Here is a 24,856-nt window from a genome sequence, read left to right on the forward strand (position 1 = left end):
CAAGGAATATGACACGGACATCTGTTGGGTGCGTCTGGATATCAGATTCTTGGCCTGGGATTTGATAACCTATCAGGAAATAATCAACGCGCAATAAAAGAGTTCTTTTTTTTTCACTTCAGAACTTCTTTATTTCATGAAAAATGCAATTAAAGCTAAATCATCGTGTTCACAAAAAGGTAGCACGAATTCTGAAATTTTGAAATTCAACAAGGAAACGATTCTGAAATGATATTTGAAGAAAAACAATTTCTCAAATTCATATAATTGGGATTCAAGAACATGAAAAAAAATTTATTTTCAACAAATTTTCATGACCATAAACCCAATAGTTTTCTTTAGAATCTTGGTTCATTCTCGCATTGTGAATCTTAAGAGTAATTGTTCCGACCCCACTTGTGGGGGGGGGGGAGGAACTATATACTCAAATGGGTTTTTTTTTGTTCAGTCAATTTTGGCCGATTGATATATTCATCGCAGAGAAATGTGAGTGGTATCATTAAAAAGCTGGTCCAGCGTAGAATTCAAAATTAAAAAGATTTTTTTGATTTTCATTTTTTTCGAGGAGTTATCGAGGATTGAAGTTTCGTGTGAACACGGGATATTTGTTCACTTTTAGTCTGATTTTTCTTCAAATTAAGACATTTTCTATAAAAAATATTATTTTAAACTTGAATTTCTTGACAAAAAATGAACCAAATTTGTGTTCCTCATAGACTAAAGGCGATAAAAAAGACTGGTTCTGGTCTCATAGGGAGCTTCAATATAAAAAAAAATCGAAATCTATTTGAGAGCTCTTTTTTATAAAACTCTTCTACTTTTTTTTGCTTTTTTCAATCACCTAGAGACAAGTCAGTTTTCATATCCAGGTTCCGTTAATTAAAAACCTGTTTTACATTCAAATGAAGCCCAATGAAAAAAAATCGTTTTCAGGGCAGTGCTCATGTTTTTTTTTAAATTCGACTCTGAGTTTTCGTCATTTTAAATGAAATTTTGAATTTCTTTTTGAGGTTTTACTACCTTTATGGAGTCATATGGCACGCAATCATTGACTAACAGTGCAATATGTTCCGTAAAGAGATTTAATTGAGCATATCTAGTGCTTTGAGTGGACAGCTAATGGCTGTTGAAACTTTAAAATCAACTTTTCGCAAAAATTTTCGAACATTAACCAATCATAAACTTACTATCGTGAACTGTAAGTCAGTCTCTGCGACGACAGCACCCTCTTCCATCCTATTATGACCAAATTTGATCTATCTGGCGGTTTTATCTTCTAACTATTAGTAATGACTTCATTGACGCAAGATTTCAAAAGGTTTTAAATTTTTTTTGGATATGTCTGTATCATTGGTTACATTTGAAATCTTTTCACATTATCCTAAAACTGAGAGCTCCTACTGCCTTAAAGAAGACGTTCAGTGGATCACAGATAAATTTTTCAGAGAAAAGCTTATGGTTTCAAATGGCTTCGACCTTTTCTTCTCGCACTTTTCTACTGAATTTTGGTTTTCGCCTGTTTTTGTTGTTGTTTTCAGTCATAAGACTTGTTGTGATGTCTTATTGATCAACTATGCATCACAAACATCCCCATTCTGTTATTGAAGCTTGTTAACTTCGGTTGAAATTTTTTGAAATTAATGGCTGTTAAGAATTTAAAAATAATTTTTCAAATTTTTTTTTGAACGTAAACCAATCGTAAAGTTTTCGTGAACTGTCAGCCAGTCTCAGTATTGACAGAACCCACTTGCTTTTCTACTGAAACTAAGATAAATTTCGTTTGGGGTTTTATCTTCTATTTAATGATTATATGACTGCAATGACACAAGAATTCAAAAATTTTTAAATAAATTTTTGGGTATTTGCTTGTTATTGGTTACTTTTGAACTCTTATCACAATATCCAAATATTATACACATTATCCAAAAATTATTCTAAGCCCATTGGCTTAGAAAAGACATTCAGTGGATCTCAGATAAATTTTTCAGAGAAAAGCTAAGGTTTTAAATGGCTTCGAAATTTTCTTCTCGCACTTTTCTACTGAATTTTGGTTTCCGCCTGTTTTTATTGTTGTTTTCATCGTCTTAATACTTATTGTGATCTCTTATTGATTATCTATGCATGACAAAAAAATTTTTCCTGCCATCGTGTTATTTCTGAGCGTAGTTTTTTACCTCCCTTAAAAGCTTTTGAGTTTAATGACTATTAAGATTTAAAAAAGTTTTTCGAAATTTTTTTTGAACATTAACCGATCCCAAACTTTTTTTCTTGGACTGTCAGTCAGTCTTAGTACTTAATGGTTCCCTTTTTGTTTTCTAGTGCAGCCAAGAAAAATCTGGTTAGCGGTTTTATCTTCTACCTATTAGTTTTAAAACTTCAATGCCACTAATTTTCATATTTTTTATAAAATTTTCTGGTACTTTTTCTTTTTTTTTGATCCTTTTGAAACCTTATCACATTATCCTAAAACTGATAGTTCCCATTGGTTTAGTGAAGACGTTCAACGGATCACATATAAAGTTTTCAGAGAAGAACTTATGATTTAAGTTGCTTCGACACTTTCTTCTGACGATTTTCTACTGAATTTTTGGTTGTTGCCTGTCTTTGTTGTTGTTTTCAGTCTTAAGACTTATTGTGATCTCTTATTGATTATCTGTGCATGACAAACATTGTTTTCCTACCATCATGTCATTTTTGAGCGTAGTTATTGAACTCCGTTAATAGCTTTTAAGTTAAATGGCTCTTAAGACTTAAGAAAATTTTTTTGAACATTATCCGATCCTAAACTTTTATCGAAGTTTGTTAGTCAGTTAATAATAACTTGTTGTATGGCCACATTGACAAAATATTAATGGTAGACAAACTTGTTGTCCCATGGAAGCATCGTTTAGCGTGTTTAGTGGATTCCGTTGAAATAAATGAAATTAATTGCGTTTATACTACGAGTTTTCTCAAAAATTTCGTGGTTCTCAAGTATTTGTTCATATTTGATTTCTTGAAATTATATTGATAAAAAAAGAAATCACATTGCTGTTAAAAATTAATTGAAAATAGAAAAGTTTTTAGTGAAATGTTCATTTTTTAATGCCTTCGACACTTTTCTCGCTCTATTTTTTTATTGAAATTGCTGTTTTTGCCTGTTTTCGTTCTTTAGTTAGCTGTAAATTGCTGATATGTCTCTTAAGCTTAGAGTTGAGGATTGAAATTTTGACGTTACCCGAATCAATTGGTCAGTTTACAGCCCTTAGTCTTTAAGTTTATTATATACATTATCAAACATTTTTCAAACTTTTCAGTTTTTGTTGTCCTTTTCGTCAAATTGTAACTTATTTTCATCAATGAGAGGTCACATCCAAATTCTCGTGTTTCAACAAATAACAGATCTACTACTACTACTACTACTACTACTACTACTACTACTACTACTACTACTACTACTACTACTACTACTGCTACTACTACTACTACTACTACTACTGTTTCAACACTTTAATTCCAAATATGAAATAAAGGCACGGTTGGCAACAAATACAAACAAAACAAGAAGAGTTTTTTGTTTGGTTATTCTGTGAAGTGCTGTACGACGAAATTGTTGAAGGCATTCTTTGACCCGGTTGCTGCTTTCTCCTGCAATCTGGTGAACGATACTTTGTTTCGTACACAGTCTCCTTCGATTTGACTCATCCACGTTTTCCGTTGCCCCCCAGGAGCGCGTCTAGCATGGACGTATTGATCGGGCGGGTCCCAATCGAAGGCACTGCGGGCTAATCTTCCTGGTTCCATTCTCTGGATGTGTCCGTACCATTTTATCCGTTTGAGCATGATCATCGTGGATAGTTGGGGCATTCGTGATCTTGGCATAATTTCTTCGTTCGTTGCTTTCTCCAGATATGACACACGTAGAATTCTCTAAAGACAACCACAGTGGAAACTCTCAAGTTTTCTCTCCATTAATTTCGAAAGAGTCCAAGTCTCTGAGCTGTACAGCACGGCTGATAAAACAAGTGCTTTGTACAAATTGCACTTGAGGTGCACGCTGAGCTGCTTGCTCTTCCAGAGATTTTGGAAGTTAGCAAACCGTTGTCTACCTTCTGCAAGTTTGCAATTGACTTCCTGCAGGTCTCCATGCTTGAGGCTGACATATGATCCGAGATACTTGAACGCTTCTATGTTTTCAAACTCGTTTCCGAGAACATCTTGTACTTTGCAGGAACACACGCGTGTGGCAACTGCTTTAGGTTTGCCACAGTATCTCGATTGGTGAACTTTTCGGCCATTGACTGTTTTGAACTTTCTTTCACACTTGTCACAGGTAAGGCTCGCCTCTAGTTGCTCGAACTTTGACTTGTCGACGACATTCTTTGACAAACCGGCTTTGCAGAATCTTGTTTGGTGCACTTTGCGTCCGGTAACTGTACTGAATTGCCGCTGACAATTCTGACATCTTAAAGACTCTTGGTCAGCCACCACTGACCGACTCTCATTTTCTAGCGACTCTGAATCTGCTACCGCAGATTGTTGTTGTGAAGCTACCAACGCTGACTTAGCCTCCGCTAAGCTTTTCAATCTTAGCTTCCGGCCATCTTGTATTTCGAACCAGCCCGCTTTCTTTTTCGTTCCAAGCAGCACCTCCGTGCTGATGGTTAGTCGTGACTGGCTAGATGTCTCTTCCAGGAGTCTTAGTTTGCCTTTATGTGTTCCAGTGAGTATCTCCACGTTCTGTTGGATACTAGGCACTGCAACAACATTTTGGCTGTCGCATTTTACGCCCATATTCTTTGTTTTGGCCACATTAATCTTCAGACCAGCGGCTTCCGCAAGGGCCTCGATTCGATGTAGGTTTTCTTGCACCTCACTGTCTGAGACCCCCACGAGAGCAACATCATCAGCAAAATCTAAGTCAGCCACCAATCTCCCAATGTCTAATCCTCCATGCACCGAGTTAGCCAAAATGTAGTTGATGACAAGGCCGAATAGGATTGGGGACCACACATCACCCTGCCTAACGCCCGTTCTGACATCAAATAAGCGTCCTTTCTCACCTTCGGCTTTGACTCGACATTTGAATCTATCATAGCTGTTTCTTATGATGTTTATCACTTTTGGCGGAAGACCATAGTGTTTCATTATCTGGTACATCTGCTCACGATCGACAGAATCGAATGCCGCTCGAAAGTCTATGAAACAAAAGCTAATATCCAATTGAAACGCCATTGATTTCTCTATTATTTGACGCAGGGCAAAGAGTTGATTGGCGCATCCTCTGCTTTTTCTGAAGCCGCACTGCTCTTCCCTTAAGACGCGATCCACTGAATCTTTGCATCGATTGAGAATAACGGAAGCGAACACTTTGCCTGGTACTGACAATAGAGAGATCCCTCGGTGGTTCGAACACTCTGACCTCTTTCCTTTACTCTTGTATAATGGGACAATTTCTGCTACCTTCCAGTCATCGGGCAGAACTTCCGTCGACCAACACTTATCTATGATGTCCCAGAGCCACTCGACAATAACCTTGTGTGCTTTCAACATCTCACAGGAAATGTTATCGGGTCCACTTGCCTTGCCATTCTTCAACCTGCGGACAGCTTCAAGCACTTCTTCAAATCGAATTGGGCTCAGGTCAATCGACAAGCTTTCAGCTGCTTCTTCGGGATCCAATCTCGTACTGCAACTGGATGTTGAGGGATTCAGGAGTTGACTAAAATGTTCCGTCCAGCGTTCAAGTCGTTCCTCTTTCGTCCGTAAGTTGACGCCAGTGCTTGAAACTAATTTGGTCAACTGGGGACTCCAGTTTCGGCAAATCTGATGTGATGCCCCAAAAACCTCCTTCAAGTTGCCTCTGTCCGCAAAGCTCTGCACTTCTTGGCCTTTGCGTTCAAGCCATGCCCGTTTGTCTGCACGTAGAGCTTTTCTGACTTCCTTACAGCAGTTTGTGAACTCTAACAACGCCACCGCGCTGCTGTGTTTCTTCAACTGTAGATCAGCTCGTTTCCGGATAAGTTCCAGAGAATCTGGAGAAATCCAAGGTTTGTTCACTCGCTTGTCCGGAAGGAGGCATTTAACTGCTGCTTGGTTCAGGGCTTTTCGAAAATTGTCCCAAGACTGCTCTGTATTCTCGAAATCGCCGCTCTTATCAAGATGTAACTTGACCTCCTGCGTGAATAAGTCACGCGTTGTTTCATCTTGCAGCTTTGCAGAACTGATTCTGGGCGTGAAACATGGCTTTTTAGACAAAAGTTTCATAGATACTTCCGCAATGACCAGTTCGTGATCGGTAATTGTGGTTTTGCCTCTTCTGGTCCTCACATTCGTCAGACATCCTCTGTATCTCTCTGCAAACAGAATGTGATCCAGCATCTTTTTTCGAAAACTCGGATCGGGAGGATTGTAGGTGTACCGATGCACTTGTCGATGCTGGAACCATGTACCACCTACGAGCAATTTGTGTGAAGTGCAAAATGATAACAACTTTTCCGAGTTTTCATTTTCTTCACCCATTCCAAACGGGCCTCTGCAGCTCATGATGTCATTCAACTGGTGTCCAGGCTCTGCATTGAGGTCACCGATGACACAAATACGCTCCCTATGTTTGAAGCTGGAAACTAGGTCTGAAAGTTGACTCCAAAACAAATCCTTCTCTTGGAGACTAGCTTCATTCGTAGGTGCGTAGCAGACAACAACAGCTAGATTGGCTCTCCTCCGAGCCGCGAACTTGACGTAGCAAATACGTTCACTTAGAGCCAATTGTTCTACGATGCTGTTTATCAATGACTTCTTTACAGCAACGCCCACTCCTCCTTGTCTCGACTTTACACCAGACAACCACGAGTCAGACAGGTAGAGCTTGTGGTCTCCGAGATCAATTTCTTGCTCCTGCAATCTCGTCTCCTGCACTCCCAGAATATCCAACTTGTATTGCGCCAGATCCATTTTCAAAGCCTCTAAACATCCGGCTTGGGTCAGTGTTCTGACGTTAGTTGCAATTCTGAGTTGGTTCCTCGGGAGATTCTTAGCACCCCTTACCCGGGACTCGGGGCCATGGTTGAATGTGCTTTTGTGTTTGAAGGCTGAGATACGACTAGTTGCGCCACAAACTAGAAGACCAGTGCCTCGTTAGCTCGACCATGTGAGCGGAGGGCCGCAGCACATGACCTACCCCCAGGGGACACCACGTGGAGGTGAGGTTGGATTTTGTCCCCCACTACTACTACTACTACTACTACTACTACTACTACTACTACTACTACTACTACTACTACTACTACTACTACTACTACTACTACTACTACTACTACTACTACTACTACTACTACTACTACTACTACTACTACTACTACTACTACTACTACTACTACTACTACTACTACTACTACTACTACTACTACTACTACTACTACTACTACTACTACTACTACTACTACTACTACTACTACTACTACTACTACTACTACTACTACTACTACTACTACTACTACTACTACTAATCTTACTATAAATTGAACGACCAAAAGTCTGGATAATAAACTTTTTCGCTCTTTCTGACTTTTTTCATAAATCGAACGAGCCAAAGTCCGGATCATAAGCTTTTTCGGTCTTTCTAACTCTTTTCATAAATCGAACGAGCCAAAGTCTGTATCATAACGCATTTTGGTCTGTACGGGTCTTTTCATAAGAGTCTTTGAGCGAGCACATGCACGCACCAAAGTTTTGAACGAGGCAAAGTGTGGATCATAGGCATTTTTGGTCTGCCTGGGTATTTTCATAGGCAAAAATGGTCTGGATGGGTATTTTCATAGATCATTTTGAACGAGGACCTCAACCTGGGCCCAGGACGAGGTTTTCGTTTGTCCTCGTTTATGATGCAGACCATTTTTGAACGCACACAGGGGGTACGGTGCGTTCAAAAAATACACGGTCGAGGATTATTGTTTTACGAGCAGCATAAACGAGCACAAACTTAAGGTCGAGCATCATAAACGCACCAGGTAATTTAAGTCGAGCATCATAAATGCACCAGGTAGTTTAAGTCGAGCATCATTAACGCACCAGGTACTTACTGTCGAGCCAAAGTCAGCAGCATAGACGCACCAATTCTGGAACATAGACGAGCCACGTTCTGCCACATACACGAGCCTACTACTACTACTACTACTACTACTACTACTACTACTACTACTACTACTACTACTACTACTACTACTACTACTACTACTACTACTACTACTACTACTACTACTACTACTACTACTACTACTACTACTACTACTACTACTACTACTACTACTACTACTACTACTACTACTACTACTACTACTACTACTACTACTACTACTACTACTACTACTACTACTACTACTACTACTACTACTACTACTACTACTACTACTACTACTGTTTCAACACTTTAATTCCAAATATGAAATAAAGGCACGGTTGGCAACAAATACAAATACAAATACAAATACAAACAAAACCAGAAGAGTTATTTGTTTGGTTATTCTGTGAAGTGCTGTACGACGAAATTGTTGAAGGCATTCTTTGACCCGGTTGCTGCTTTCTCCTGCAATCTGGTGAACGATACTTTGTTTCGTACACAGTCTCCTTCGATTTGACTCATCCACGTTTTCCGTTGCCCCCCAGGAGCGCGTCTAGCATGGACGTATTGATCGGGCGGGTCCCAATCGAAGGCACTGCGGGCTAATCTTCCTGTTTCCATTCTCTGGATGTGTCCGTACCATTTTATCCGTTTGAGCATGATCATCGTGGATAGTTGGGGCATTCGTGATCTTGACATAATTTCTTCGTTCGTTGCTTTCTCCAGATATGACACACGTAGAATTCTCCGAAGACAACCACAGTGGAAACTCTCAAGTTTTCTCTCCATTAATTTCGAAAGAGTCCAAGTCTCTGAGCTGTAAAGCACGGCTGATAAAACGAGTGCTTTGTACAACTTGCACTTGAGGTGCACGCTGAGCTGCTTGCTCTTCCAGAGATTTTGGAAGTTAGCAAACCGTTGTCTACCTTCTGCAAGTTTGCAATTGACTTCCTGCAGGTCTCCATGCTTGAGGCTGACATATGATCCGAGATACTTGAACGCTTCTATGTTTTCAAACTCGTTTCCGAGAACATCTTGTACTTTGCAGGAAAACACGCGTGTGGCAACTGCTTTAGGTTTGCCACAGTATCTCGATTGGTGAACTTTTCGGCCATTGACTGTTTTGAACTTTCTTTCACACTTGTCACAGGTAAGGCTCGCCTCTAGTTGCTCGAACTTTGACTTGTCGACGACATTCTTTGACAAACCGGCTTTGCAGAATCTTGATTGGTGCACTTTGCGTCCGGTAACTGTACTGAATTGCCGCTGACAATTCTGACATCTTAAAGACTCTTGGTCAGCCACCACTGACCGACTCCCATTTTCTAGCGACTCTGAATCTGCTACCGCAGATTGTTGTTGCGAAGCTACCAACGCGCTGGCTTAGCCACCGCTAAGCTTTTCAATCTTAGCTTCCGGCCATCTTGTGTTTCGAACCAGCCCGCTTTCTTTTTCGTTCCAAGCAGCACCTCCGTGCTGATGGTTAGTCGTGACTGGCTAGATGTCTCTTCCAGGAGTCCTAGTTTGCCTTTATGTGTTCCAGTGAGTATCTCCACGTTCTGTTGGATACTAGGCACTGCAACAACATTTGGGTTGTCGCATTTTACGCCCATATTCTTTGTTTTGGCCACATTAATCTTCAGACCAGCGGCTTCCGCAAGGGCCTCGATTCGATGTAGGTTTTCTTGCACCTCACTGTCTGAGACCCCCACGAGAGCAACATCATCAGCAAAATCTAAGTCAGCCACCAATCTCCCAATGTCTAATCCTCCATGCACCGAGTTAGCCAAAATGTAGTTGATGACAAGGCCGAATAGGATTGGGGACCACACATCACCCTGCCTAACGCCCGTTCTGACATCAAATACGCGTCCTCTCTCACCTTCGGCTTTGACTCGACATTTGAATCCATCATAGCTGTTTCTTATGATGTTTATCACTTTTTGCGGAAGACCATAGTGTTTCATTATCTGGTACATCTGCTTACGATCGACAGAATCGAATGCCGCTCGAAAGTCTACGAAACAAAAGCTAATATCCAATTGAAACGCCATTGATTTCTCTATTATTTGACGCAGGGCAAAGAGTTGGTCGGCGCATCCTCTGCTTTTTCTGAAGCCGCACTGCTCTTCCCTTAAGACGCGATCCACTGAATCTTTGCATCGATTGAGAATAACGGAAGCGAACACTTTGCCTGGTACTGACAATAGAGAGATCCCTCGGTGGTTCGAACACTCTGACCTCTTTCCTTTACTCTTGTATAATGGGACAATTTCTGCTACCTTCCAGTCATCGGGCAGAACTTCCGTCGACCAACACTTATCTATGATGTCCCAGAGCCACTCGACAATACCCTTGTGTGCTTTCAACATCTCACAGGAAATGTTATCGGGTCCACTTGCCTTGCCATTCTTCAAACTGCGGACAGCTTCAAGCACTTCTTCAAATCGAATTGGGCTCAGGTCAATCGACAAGCTTTCAGCTGCTTCTTCGGGATCCAATCTCGTACTGCAACTGGATGTTGAGGGATTCAGGAGTTGACTAAAATGTTCCGTCCAGCGTTCAAGTCGTTCCTCTTTCGTCCGTAAGTTGACGCCAGTGCTTGAAACTAATTTGGTCAACTGGGGACTCCAGTTTCGGCAAATCTGCTGTGATGCCCCAAAAACCTCCTTCGAGTTGCCTTTGTCCGCAAAGCTCTGCACTTCTTGGCCTTTGCGTTCAAGCCATGCCCGTTTGTCTGCACGTAGAGCTTTTCTGACTTCCTTACAGCAGTTTGTGAACTCTAACAACGCCACCGCGCTGCTGTGTTTCTTCAACTGTAGATCAGCTCGTTTCCGGATAAGTTCCAGAGAATCTGGAGAAATCCAAGGTTTGTTCACTCGCTTGTCCGGAAGGAGGCATTTAACTGCTGCTTGGTTCAGGGCTTTTCGAAAATTGTCCCAAGACTGCTCTGTATTCTCGAAATCGCCGCTCTTATCAAGATGTAACTTGACCTCCTGCGTGAATAAGTCAGGCGTTGTTTCATCTTGCAGCTTTGCAGAACTGATTCTGGGCGTGAAACATGGCTTTTTAGACAAAAGTTTCATAGATACTTCCGCAATGACCAGTTCGTGATCGGTAATTGTGGTTTTGCCTCTTCTGGTCCTCACATTCGTCAGACATCCTCTGTATCTCTCTGCAAACAGAATGTGATCCAGCATCTTTTTTCGAAAACTCGGATCGGGAGGATTGTAGGTGTACCGATGCACTTGTCGATGCTGGAACCATGTACCACCTACGAGCAATTTGTGTGAAGTGCAAAATGATAACAACTTTTCCGAGTTTTCATTTTCTTCACCCATTCCAAACGGGCCTCTGCAGCTCATGATGTCATTCAACTGGTGTCCAGGCTCTGCATTGAGGTCACCGATGACACAAATACGCTCCCTATGTTTGAAGCTGGAAACTAGGTCTGAAAGTTGACTCCAAAACAAATCCTTCTCTTGGAGACTAGCTTCATTCGTAGGTGCGTAGCAGACAACAACAGCTAGATTGGCTCTCCTCCGAGCCGCGAACTTGACGTAGCAAATACGTTCACTTAGAGCCAATTGTTCTACGATGCTGTTTATCAATGACTTCTTTACAGCAACGCCCACTCCTCCTTGTCTCGACTTTACACCAGACAACCACGAGTCAGACAGGTAGAGCTTGTGGTCTCCGAGATCAATTTCTTGCTCCTGCAATCTCGTCTCCTGCACTCCCAGAATATCCAACTTGTATTGCGCCAGATCCATTTTCAAAGCCTCTAAAGATCCGGCTTGGGTCAGTGTTCTGACGTTTAAAGTTGCAATTCTGAGTTGGTTCCTCGGGAGATTCTTAGCACCCCTTACCCGGGACTCGGGGCCATGGTTGAATGTACTCATTGCTTTGGTGTTTGAAGGCTGAGATACGACTAGTTGCGCCACAAACTAGAAGACCAGTGCCTCGTTAGCTCGACCATGTGAGCTGAGAGCCGCAGCACATGACCTACCCCCAGGGGACACCACGTGGAGGTGAGGTTGGATTTTGTCCCCCACTACTACTACTACTACTACTACTACTACTACTACTACTACTACTACTACTACTACTACTACTACTACTACTACTACTACTACTACTACTACTACTACTACTACTACTACTACTACTACTACTACTACTACTACTACTACTACTACTACTACTACTACTACTACTACTACTACTACTACTACTACTACTACTACTACTACTACTACTACTACTACTACTACTACTACTACTACTACTACTACTACTACTACTACTACTACTACTACTACTACTACTACTACTACTACTACTACTACTACTACTACTACTACTACTACTACTACTACTACTACTACTACTACTACTACTACTACTGTTTCAACACTTTAATTCCAAATATGAAATAAAGGCACGGTTGGCAACAAATACAAACAAAACAAGAAGAGTTTTTTGTTTGGTTATTCTGTGAAGTGCTGTACGACGAAATTGTTGAAGGCATTCTTTGACCCGGTTGCTGCTTTCTCCTGCAATCTGGTGAACGATACTTTGTTTCGTACACAGTCTCCTTCGATTTGACTCATCCACGTTTTCCGTTGCCCCCAGGAGCGCGTCTAGCATGGACGTATTGATCGGGCGGGTCCCAATCGAAGGCACTGCGGGCTAATCTTCCTGGTTCCATTCTCTGGATGTGTCCGTACCATTTTATCCGTTTGAGCATGATCATCGTGGATAGTTGGGGCATTCGTGATCTTGACATAATTTCTTCGTTCGTTGCTTTCTCCAGATATGACACACGTAGAATTCTCCGAAGACAACCACAGTGGAAACTCTCAAGTTTTCTCTCCATTAATTTCGAAAGAGTCCAAGTCTCTGAGCTGTAAAGCACGGCTGATAAAACGAGTGCTTTGTACAACTTGCACTTGAGGTGCACGCTGAGCTGCTTGCTCTTCCAGAGATTTTGGAAGTTAGCAAACCGTTGTCTACCTTCTGCAAGTTTGCAATTGACTTCCTGCAGGTCTCCATGCTTGAGGCTGACATATGATCCGAGATACTTGAACGCTTCTATGTTTTCAAACTCGTTTCCGAGAACATCTTGTACTTTGCAGGAAAACACGCGTGTGGCAACTGCTTTAGGTTTGCCACAGTATCTCGATTGGTGAACTTTTCGGCCATTGACTGTTTTGAACTTTCTTTCACACTTGTCACAGGTAAGGCTCGCCTCTAGTTGCTCGAACTTTGACTTGTCGACGACATTCTTTGACAAACCGGCTTTGCAGAATCTTGATTGGTGCACTTTGCGTCCGGTAACTGTACTGAATTGCCGCTGACAATTCTGACATCTTAAAGACTCTTGGTCAGCCACCACTGACCGACTCCCATTTTCTAGCGACTCTGAATCTGCTACCGCAGATTGTTGTTGCGAAGCTACCAACGCTGGCTTAGCCACCGCTAAGCTTTTCAATCTTAGCTTCCGGCCATCTTGTGTTTCGAACCAGCCCGCTTTCTTTTTCGTTCCAAGCAGCACCTCCGTGCTGATGGTTAGTCGTGACTGGCTAGATGTCTCTTCCAGGAGTCCTAGTTTGCCTTTATGTGTTCCAGTGAGTATCTCCACGTTCTGTTGGATACTAGGCACTGCAACAACATTTGGGTTGTCGCATTTTAAGCCCATATTCTTTGTTTTGGCCACATTAATCTTCAGACCAGCGGCTTCCGCAAGGGCCTCGATTCGATGTAGGTTTTCTTGCACCTCACTGTCTGAGACCCCCACGAGAGCAACATCATCAGCAAAATCTAAGTCAGCCACCAATCTCCCAATGTCTAATCCTCCATGCACCGAGTTAGCCAAAATGTAGTTGATGACAAGGCCGAATAGGATTGGGGACCACACATCACCCTGCCTAACGCCCGTTCTGACATCAAATACGCGTCCTCTCTCACCTTCGGCTTTGACTCGACATTTGAATCCATCATAGCTGTTTCTTATGATGTTTATCACTTTTTGCGGAAGACCATAGTGTTTCATTATCTGGTACATCTGCTTACGATCGACAGAATCGAATGCCGCTCGAAAGTCTATGAAACAAAAGCTAATATCCAATTGAAACGCCATTGATTTCTCTATTATTTGACGCAGGGCAAAGAGTTGGTCGGCGCATCCTCTGCTTTTTCTGAAGCCGCACTGCTCTTCCCTTAAGACGCGATCCACTGAATCTTTGCATCGATTGAGAATAACGGAAGCGAACACTTTGCCTGGTACTGACAATAGAGAGATCCCTCGGTGGTTCGAACACTCTGACCTCTTTCCTTTACTCTTGTATAATGGGACAATTTCTGCTACCTTCCAGTCATCGGGCAGAACTTCCGTCGACCAACACTTATCTATGATGTCCCAGAGCCACTCGACAATACCCTTGTGTGCTTTCAACATCTCACAGGAAATGTTATCGGGTCCACTTGCCTTGCCATTCTTCAAACTGCGGACAGCTTCAAGCACTTCTTCAAATCGAATTGGGCTCAGGTCAATCGACAAGCTTTCAGCTGCTTCTTCGGGATCCAATCTCGTACTGCAACTGGATGTTGAGGGATTCAGGAGTTGACTAAAATGTTCCGTCCAGCGTTCAAGTCGTTCCTCTTTCGTCCGTAAGTTGACGCCAGTGCTTGAAACTAATTTGGTCAACTGGGGACTCCAGTTTCGGCAAATCTGCTGTGATGCCCCAAAAACCTCCTTCGAGTTGCCTTTGTCCGCAAAGCTCTGCACTTCTTGGCCTTTGCGTTCAAGCCATGCCCGTTTGTCTGCACGTAGAGCTTTTCTGACTTCCTTACAGCAGTTTGTGAACTCTAACAACGCCACCGCGCTGCTGTGTTTCTTCAACTGTAGATCAGCTCGTTTCCGGATAAGTTCCAGAGAATCTGGAGAAATCCAAGGTTTGTTCACTCGCTTGTCCGGAAGGAGGCATTTAACTGCTGCTTGGTTCAGGGCTTTTCGAAAATTGTCCCAAGACTGCTCTGTATTCTCGAAATCGCCGCTCTTATCAAGATGTAACTTGACCTCCTGCGTGAATAAGTCACGCGTTGTTTCATCTTGCAGCTTTGCAGAACTGATTCTGGGCGTGAAACATGGCTTTTTAGACAAAAGTTTCATAGATACTTCCGCAATGACCAGTTCGTGATCGGTAATTGTGGTTTTGCCTCTTCTGGTCCTCACATTCGTCAGACATCCTCTGTATCTCTCTGCAAACAGAATGTGATCCAGCATCTTTTTTCGAAAACTCGGATCGGGAGGATTGTAGGTGTACCGATGCACTTGTCGATGCTGGAACCATGTACCACCTACGAGCAATTTGTGTGAAGTGCAAAATGATAACAACTTTTCCGAGTTTTCATTTTCTTCACCCATTCCAAACGGGCCTCTGCAGCTCATGATGTCATTCAACTGGTGTCCAGGCTCTGCATTGAGGTCACCGATGACACAAATACGCTCCCTATGTTTGAAGCTGGAAACTAGGTCTGAAAGTTGACTCCAAAACAAATCCTTCTCTTGGAGACTAGCTTCATTCGTAGGTGCGTAGCAGACAACAACAGCTAGATTGGCTCTCCTCCGAGCCGCGAACTTGACGTAGCAAATACGTTCACTTAGAGCCAATTGTTCTACGATGCTGTTTATCAATGACTTCTTTACAGCAACGCCCACTCCTCCTTGTCTCGACTTTACACCAGACAACCACGAGTCAGACAGGTAGAGCTTGTGGTCTCCGAGATCAATTTCTTGCTCCTGCAATCTCGTCTCCTGCACTCCCAGAATATCCAACTTGTATTGCGCCAGATCCATTTTCAAAGCCTCTAAAGATCCGGCTTGGGTCAGTGTTCTGACGTTTAAAGTTGCAATTCTGAGTTGGTTCCTCGGGAGATTCTTAGCACCCCTTACCCGGGACTCGGGGCCATGGTTGAATGTACTCATTGCTTTGGTGTTTGAAGGCTGAGATACGACTAGTTGCGCCACAAACTAGAAGACCAGTGCCTCGTTAGCTCGACCATGTGAGCTGAGAGCCGCAGCACATGACCTACCCCCAGGGGACACCACGTGGAGGTGAGGTTGGATTTTGTCCCCCACTACTACTACTACTACTACTACTACTACTACTACTACTACTACTACTACTACTACTACTACTACTACTACTACTACTACTACTACTACTACTACTGTTTCAACACTTTAATTCCAAATATGAAATAAAGGCACGGTTGGCAACAAATACAAATACAAATACAAATACAAACAAAACAAGAAGAGTTATTTGTTTGGTTATTCTGTGAAGTGCTGTACGACGAAATTGTTGAAGGCATTCTTTGACCCGGTTGCTGCTTTCTCCTGCAATCTGGTGAACGATACTTTGTTTCGTACACAGTCTCCTTCGATTTGACTCATCCACGTTTTCCGTTGCCCCCCAGGAGCGCGTCTGGCATGGGCGTATTGATCGGGCGGGTCCCAATCGAAGGCACTGCGGGCTAATCTTCCTGGTTCCATTCTCTGGATGTGACCGTACCATTTTATCCGTTTGAGCATGATCATCGTGGATAGTTGGGGCATTCGCGATCTTGACATAATTTCATCGTTCGTTGCTTTCTCCAGATATGACACACGTAGAATTCTCCGAAGACAACCACAGTGGAAACTCTCAAGTTTTCTCTCCATTAATTTCGAAAGAGTCCAAGTCTCTGAGCTGTACAGCACGGCTGATAAAACGAGTGCTTTGTACAAATTGCACTTGAGGTGCACGCTGAGCTGCTTGCTCTTCCAGAGATTTTGGAAGTTAGCAAACCGTTGTCTACCTTCTGCAAGTTTGCAATTGACTTCCTGGAGGTCTCCATGCTTGAGGCTGACATATGATCCGAGATACTTGAACGCTTCTATGTTTTCAAACTCGTTTCCGATAACATCTTGTACTTTGCAGGAAAACACGCGTGTGGCAGCTGCTTTAGGTTTGCCACAGTATCTCGATTGGTGAACTTTTCGGCCATTGACTGTTTTGAACTTCCTTTCACACTTGTCACAGGTGAGGCTCGCCTCTAGTTGCTCGAACTTTGACTTGTCGACGACATTCTTTGACAAACCGGCTTTGCAGAATCTTGTTTGGTGCACTTTGCGTCCGGTAACTGTACTGAATTGCCGCTGACAGTTCTGACATCTTAAAGACTCTTGATCAGCCACCGCTGACCCACTCTCATTTTCTAGCGACTCTAAATCCGCTACTGCAGATTGTTGTTGTGAAGCTACCAACGCTGGCTTAGCCTCCGCTAAGCTTTTCAATCTGAGCTTCCGGCCATCTTGTGTTTCGAACCAGCCCGCTTTCTTTTTCGTTCCCAGCAGCACCTCCGTGCCGATGGTTAGTCGTGACTGGCTAGATGTCTCTGCCAGGAGTCCTAGTTTGCCTTTATGTGTTCCAGTGAGTATCTCCACGTTCTGTTGGATACTAGGCACTGCAACAACATTTGGGCTGTCGCATTTTACGCCCATATTCTTTGTTTTGGCCACATTAATCTTCAGACCAGCGGCTTCCGCTAGGGCCTCGATTCGATGTAGGTTTTCCTGCACCTCACTGTCTGAGACCCCCACGAGGGCAACATCATCAGCAAAATCTAAGTCAGCCACCAATCTCCCAATGTCTAATCCTCCATGCACCGAGTTAGCTAAAATGTAGTTGATGACAAGGCCGAATAGGATTGGGGACCACACATCACCCTGCCTAACGCCTGTTCTGACATCAAATAAGCGTCCCTTCTCACCTTCGGCTTTGACTCGACATTTGAATCCATCATAGCTGTTTCTTATGATGTTTATCACTTTTTGCGGCAGACCATAGTGTTTCATTATCTGGTACATCTGCTCACGATCGACAGAATCGAATGCCGCTCGAAAGTCTATGAAACAAAAGCTAATATCCAATTGAAACGCCATTGATTTCTCTATTATTTGACGCAGGGCAAAGAGTTGATCGGCGCATCCTCTGCTTTTTCTGAAGCCGCACTGCTCTTCCCTTAAGACGCGATCCACTGAATCTTTGCATCGATTGAGAGTAACGGAAGCGAACACTTTGCCTGGTAATGACAATAGAGAGATCCCTCGGTGGTTCGAACACTCTGACCTCTTTCCTTTACTCTTGTATAATGGTACAATTTCTGCTACCTTCCAGTCATCGGGCAGAACTTCCGTCGACCAACATTTATCTATGATGTCCCAGGGCCACTCGACAATACCCTTGTGTGCTTTCAACATCTCACAGGAAATGTTATCGGGTCCACTTGCCTTGCCATTCTTCAACCTGCGGACAGCTTCAAGCACTTCTTCAAATCGAATTGGGCTCAGGTCAATCGGCAAGCTTTCAGCTGCTTCTTCGGGATCCAATCTCGTACTGCAACTGAATGTTGAGGGATTCAGGAGTTGACTAAAATGTTCCGTCCAGCGTTCAAGTCGTTGCTCTTTCGTCCGTAAGTTGACGCCAGTGCTTGAAACTAATTTGGTCAACTGGGGCCTCCAGTTTCGGCAAATCTGCTGTGATGCCCCAAAAACCTCCTTTAAGTTGCCTCTGTCCGCGAAGCTCTGCACTTCTTGGCCTTTGCGTTCAAGCCATGCCCGTTTGTCTGCACGTAGAGCTTTTCTGACTTCCTTACAGCAGTTTGTGAACTCTAACAGCGCCTCCGCGCTGCTGTGTTTCTTTAACTGTAGATCGGCTCGTTTCCGGATAAGTTCCAGAGAATCTGGAGAAATCCAAGGTTTGTTCACTCGCTTGTCCGGAAGGAGGCATTTCACTGCTGCTTGGTTCAGGGCTTTTCGAAAATTGTCCCAAGACTGCTCTGTATTCTCGAAATCGCCGCTCTTATCAAGATGTAACTTGACCTCCTGCGTGAATAAGTCACGCGTTGTTTCATCTTGCAGCTTTGCAGAACTGATTCTGGGCGTGAAGCATGACTTTTTAGACAAAAGTTTCATAGATACTTCCGCAATGACCAGTTCGTGATCGGTAATTGTGGTTTTCCATCTTCTGGACCTCACATTCGTCAGACATCCTCTGTATCTCTCTGCAAACAGAATGTGATCCAGCATCTTTTTTCGACAACTCGGATCGGGAGGGTTGAAGGTGTACCGATGCACTTGTCGATGCTGGAACCATGTACCACCTACGAGCAATTTGTGTGAAGTGCAAAATGATAACAACTTTTCAGAGTTTTCATTTTCTTCACCCATTCCAAACGGGCCTCTGCAGCTCATGGTGTCATTCAACTGGTGTCCAGGCTCTGCATTGAGGTCACCGATGACACAAATACGCTCCCTATGTTTGAAACTGGAAACTAGGTCTGAAAGTTGACTCCAAAACAAATCCTTCTCTTGGAGACTAGCTTCATTCGTAGGTGCGTAGCAGACAACAACAGCTAGATTGGCTCTCCTCTGAGCCGCGAACTTGACGTAGCAAATACGTTCACTTAGAGCCACTTGTTCTACGATGCTGTTTATCAATGACTTCTTTACAGCAACGCCCACTCCTCCTTGTCTCGACTTTACACCAGACAACCACGAGTCAGACAGGTAGAGCTTGTGGTCTCCGAGATCAATTTCTTGCTCCTGCAATCTCGTCTCCTGCACTCCCAGAATATCCAACTTGTATCGCGCCAGATCCATTTTCAAAGCCTCTAGAGATCCGGCTTGGTTCAGTGTTCTGACGTTTAAAGTTGCAATTCTGAGTTGGTTCCTCGGGAGATTCTTAGCACCCCTTACCCGGGACTCGGGGCCATGGTTGATTGTACTCATTGCTTTGGTGTTTGAAGGCTGAGATACGACTAGTTGCGCCACAAACTAGAAGACCAGTGCCTCGTTAGCTCGACCATGTGAGCGTAGAGCCGCAGCACATGACCTACCCCCAGGGGACACCACGTGGAGGTGAGGTTGGATTTTGTCCCCCACTACTACTACTACTACTACTACTACTACTACTACTACTACTACTACTACTACTACTACTACTACTACTACTACTACTACTACTACTACTACTACTACTACTACTACTACTACTACTACTACTACTACTACTACTACTACTACTACTACTACTACTACTACTACTACTACTACTACTACTACTACTACTACTACTACTACTACTACTACTACTACTACTACTACTACTACTACTACTGTTTCAACACTTTAATTCCAAATATGAAATAAAGGCACGGTTGGCAACAAATACAAACAAAACAAGAAGAGTTTTTTGTTTGGTTATTCTGTGAAGTGCTGTACGACGAAATTGTTGAAGGCATTCTTTGACCCGGTTGCTGCTTTCTCCTGCAATCTGGTGAACGATACTTTGTTTCGTACACAGTCTCCTTCGATTTGACTCATCCACGTTTTCCGTTGCCCCCCAGGAGCGCGTCTAGCATGGACGTATTGATCGGGCGGGTCCCAATCGAAGGCACTGCGGGCTAATCTTCCTGGTTCCATTCTCTGGATGTGTCCGTACCATTTTATCCGTTTGAGCATGATCATCGTGGATAGTTGGGGCATTCGTGATCTTGGCATAATTTCTTCGTTCGTTGCTTTCTCCAGATATGACACACGTAGAATTCTCCGAAGACAACCACAGTGGAAACTCTCAAGTTTTCTCTCCATTAATTTCGAAAGAGTCCAAGTCTCTGAGCTGTACAGCACGGCTGATAAAACAAGTGCTTTGTACAAATTGCACTTGAGGTGCACGCTGAGCTGCTTGCTCTTCCAGAGATTTTGGAAGTTAGCAAACCGTTGTCTACCTTCTGCAAGTTTGCAATTGACTTCCTGCAGGTCTCCATGCTTGAGGCTGACATATGATCCGAGATACTTGAACGCTTCTATGTTTTCAAACTCGTTTCCGAGAACATCTTGTACTTTGCAGGAACACACGCGTGTGGCAACTGCTTTAGGTTTGCCACAGTATCTCGATTGGTGAACTTTTCGGCCATTGACTGTTTTGAACTTTCTTTCACACTTGTCACAGGTAAGGCTCGCCTCTAGTTGCTCGAACTTTGACTTGTCGACGACATTTTTTGACAAACCGGCTTTGCAGAATCTTGTTTGGTGCACTTTGCGTCCGGTAACTGTACTGAATTGCCGCTGACAATTCTGACATCTTAAAGACTCTTGGTCAGCCACCACTGACCGACTCTCATTTTCTAGCGACTCTGAATCTGCTACCGCAGATTGTTGTTGTGAAGCTACCAACGCTGACTTAGCCTCCGCTAAGCTTTTCAATCTTAGCTTCCGGCCATCTTGTATTTCGAACCAGCCCGCTTTCTTTTTCGTTCCAAGCAGCACCTCCGTGCTGATGGTTAGTCGTGACTGGCTAGATGTCTCTTCCAGGAGTCCTAGTTTGCCTTTATGTGTTCCAGTGAGTATCTCCACGTTCTGTTGGATACTAGGCACTGCAACAACATTTTGGCTGTCGCATTTTACGCCCATATTCTTTGTTTTGGCCACATTAATCTTCAGACCAGCTGCTTCCGCAAGGGCCTCGATTCGATGTAGGTTTTCTTGCACCTCACTGTCTGAGACCCCCACGAGAGCAACATCATCAGCAAAATCTAAGTCAGCCACCAATCTCCCAATGTCTAATCCTCCATGCACCGAGTTAGCCAAAATGTAGTTGATGACAAGGCCGAATAGGATTGGGGACCACACATCCCTAACGCCCGTTCTGACATCAAATAAGCGTCCTTTCTCACCTTCGGCTTTGACTCGACATTTGAATCTATCATAGCTGTTTCTTATGATGTTTATCACTTTTGGCGGAAGACCATAGTGTTTCATTATCTGGTACATCTGCTCACGATCGACAGAATCGAATGCCGCTCGAAAGTCTATGAAACAAAAGCTAATATCCAATTGAAACGCCATTGATTTCTCTATTATTTGACGCAGGGCAAAGAGTTGATTGGCGCATCCTCTGCTTTTTCTGAAGCCGCACTGCTCTTCCCTTAAGACGCGATCCACTGAATCTTTGCATCGATTGAGAATAACGGAAGCGAACACTTTGCCTGGTACTGACAATAGAGAGATCCCTCGGTGGTTCGAACACTCTGACCTCTTTCCTTTACTCTTGTATAATGGGACAATTTCTGCTACCTTCCAGTCATCGGGCAGAACTTCCGTCGACCAACACTTATCTATGATGTCCCAGAGCCACTCGACAATACCCTTGTGTGCTTTCAACATCTCACAGGAAATGTTATCGGGTCCACTTGCCTTGCCATTCTTCAACCTGCGGACAGCTTCAAGCACTTCTTCAAATCGAATTGGGCTCAGGTCAATCGACAAGCTTTCAGCTGCTTCTTCGGGATCCAATCTCGTACTGCAACTGGATGTTGAGGGATTCAGGAGTTGACTAAAATGTTCCGTCCAGCGTTCAAGTCGTTCCTCTTTCGTCCGTAAGTTGACGCCAGTGCTTGAAACTAATTTGGTCAACTGGGGACTCCAGTTTCGGCAAATCTGATGTGATGCCCCAAAAACCTCCTTCAAGTTGCCTCTGTCCGCAAAGCTCTGCACTTCTTGGCCTTTGCGTTCAAGCCATGCCCGTTTGTCTGCACGTAGAGCTTTTCTGACTTCCTTACAGCAGTTTGTGAACTCTAACAACGCCACCACGCTGCTGTGTTTCTTCAACTGTAGATCAGCTGGTTTCCGGATAAGTTCCAGAGAATCTGGAGAAATCCAAGGTTTGTTCACTCGCTTGTCCGGAAGGAGGCATTTAACTGCTGCTTGGTTCAGGGCTTTTCGAAAATTGTCCCAAGACTGCTCTGTATTCTCGAAATCGCCGCTCTTATCAAGATGTAACTTGACCTCCTGCGTGAATAAGTCACGCGTTGTTTCATCTTGCAGCTTTGCAGAACTGATTCTGGGCGTGAAACATGGCTTTTTAGACAAAAGTTTCATAGATACTTCCGCAATGACCAGTTCGTGATCGGTAATTGTGGTTTTGCCTCTTCTGGTCCTCACATTCGTCAGACATCCTCTGTATCTCTCTGCAAACAGAATGTGATCCAGCATCTTTTTTCGAAAACTCGGATCGGGAGGATTGTAGGTGTACCGATGCACTTGTCGATGCTGGAACCATGTACCACCTACGAGCAATTTGTGTGAAGTGCAAAATGATAACAACTTTTCCGAGTTTTCATTTTCTTCACCCATTCCAAACGGGCCTCTGCAGCTCATGATGTCATTCAACTGGTGTCCAGGCTCTGCATTGAGGTCACCGATGACACAAATACGCTCCCTATGTTTGAAGCTGGAAACTAGGTCTGAAAGTTGACTCTAAAACAAATCCTTCTCTTGGAGACTAGCTTCATTCGTAAGTGCGTAGCAGACAACAACAGCTAGATTGGCTCTCCTCCGAGCCGCGAACTTGACGTAGCAAATACGTTCACTTAGAGCCAATTGTTCTACGATGCTGTTTATCAATGACTTCTTTACAGCAACGCCCACTCCTCCTTGTCTCGACTTTACACCAGACAACCACGAGTCAGACAGGTAGAGCTTGTGGTCTCCGAGATCAATTTCTTGCTCCTGCAATCTCGTCTCCTGCACTCCCAGAATATCCAACTTGTATTGCGCCAGATCCATTTTCAAAGCCTCTAAACATCCGGCTTGGGTCAGTGTTCTGACGTTTAAAGTTGCAATTCTGAGTTGGTTCCTCGGGAGATTCTTAGCACCCCTTACCCGGGACTCGGGGCCATGGTTGAATGTGCTTTTGTGTTTGAAGGCTGAGATACGACTAGTTGCGCCACAAACTAGAAGACCAGTGCCTCGTTAGCTCGACCATGTGAGCGGAGGGCCGCAGCACATGACCTACCCCCAGGGGACACCACGTGGAGGTGAGGTTGGATTTTGTCCCCCACTACTACTACTACTACTACTACTACTACTACTACTACTACTACTACTACTACTACTACTACTACTACTACTACTACTACTACTACTACTACTACTACTACTACTACTACTACTACTACTACTACTACTACTACTACTACTACTACTACTACTACTACTACTACTACTACTACTACTACTACTACTACTACTACTACTACTACTACTACTACTACTACTACTACTACTACTACTACTACTACTACTACTACTACTACTACTACTACTACTACTACTACTACTACTACTACTACTACTACTACTACTACTACTACTACTACTACTACTACTACTACTACTACTACTACTACTACTACTACTACTACTACTACTAATCTTACTATAAATTGAACGACCAAAAGTCTTGATAATAAACTTTTTCGCTCTTTCTGACTTTTTTCATAAATCGAACGAGCCAAAGTCCGGATCATAAGCTTTTTCGGTCTTTCTAACTCTTTTCATAAATCGAACGAGCCAGAGTCTGTATCATAACGCATTTTGGTCTGTACGGGTCTTTTCATAAGAGTCTTTGAGCGAGCACATGCACGCACCAAAGTTTTGAACGAGGCAAAGTCTGGATCATAGGCATTTTTGGTCTGCCTGGGTATTTTCATAGGCAAAAATGGTCTGGATGGGTATTTTCACAGATCATTTTGAACGAGGACCTCAACCTGGGATATATATATATATATATATATATATATATATATATACATATACATATATATATATATATATATATATATATATATATATATATATACTTTGAG

At 43.3% G+C, this 24,856-nt stretch overlaps 1 protein-coding gene across 1 annotated transcript in view; it reads left to right on the top strand.

The window, feature by feature from the left end:
* The window catches only part of LOC142358632 (uncharacterized), an 85,767-nt gene that overhangs the window by 50,415 nt on the left and 10,496 nt on the right, over positions 1–24,856 (top strand). The window lies entirely within an intron of this gene.

Source organism: Convolutriloba macropyga, chromosome 1, assembly GCF_964194025.1.
Source record: "Convolutriloba macropyga chromosome 1, txConMacr16.3, whole genome shotgun sequence".
In the NCBI taxonomy this organism is placed as follows: domain Eukaryota; kingdom Metazoa; phylum Xenacoelomorpha; order Acoela; family Convolutidae; genus Convolutriloba; species Convolutriloba macropyga.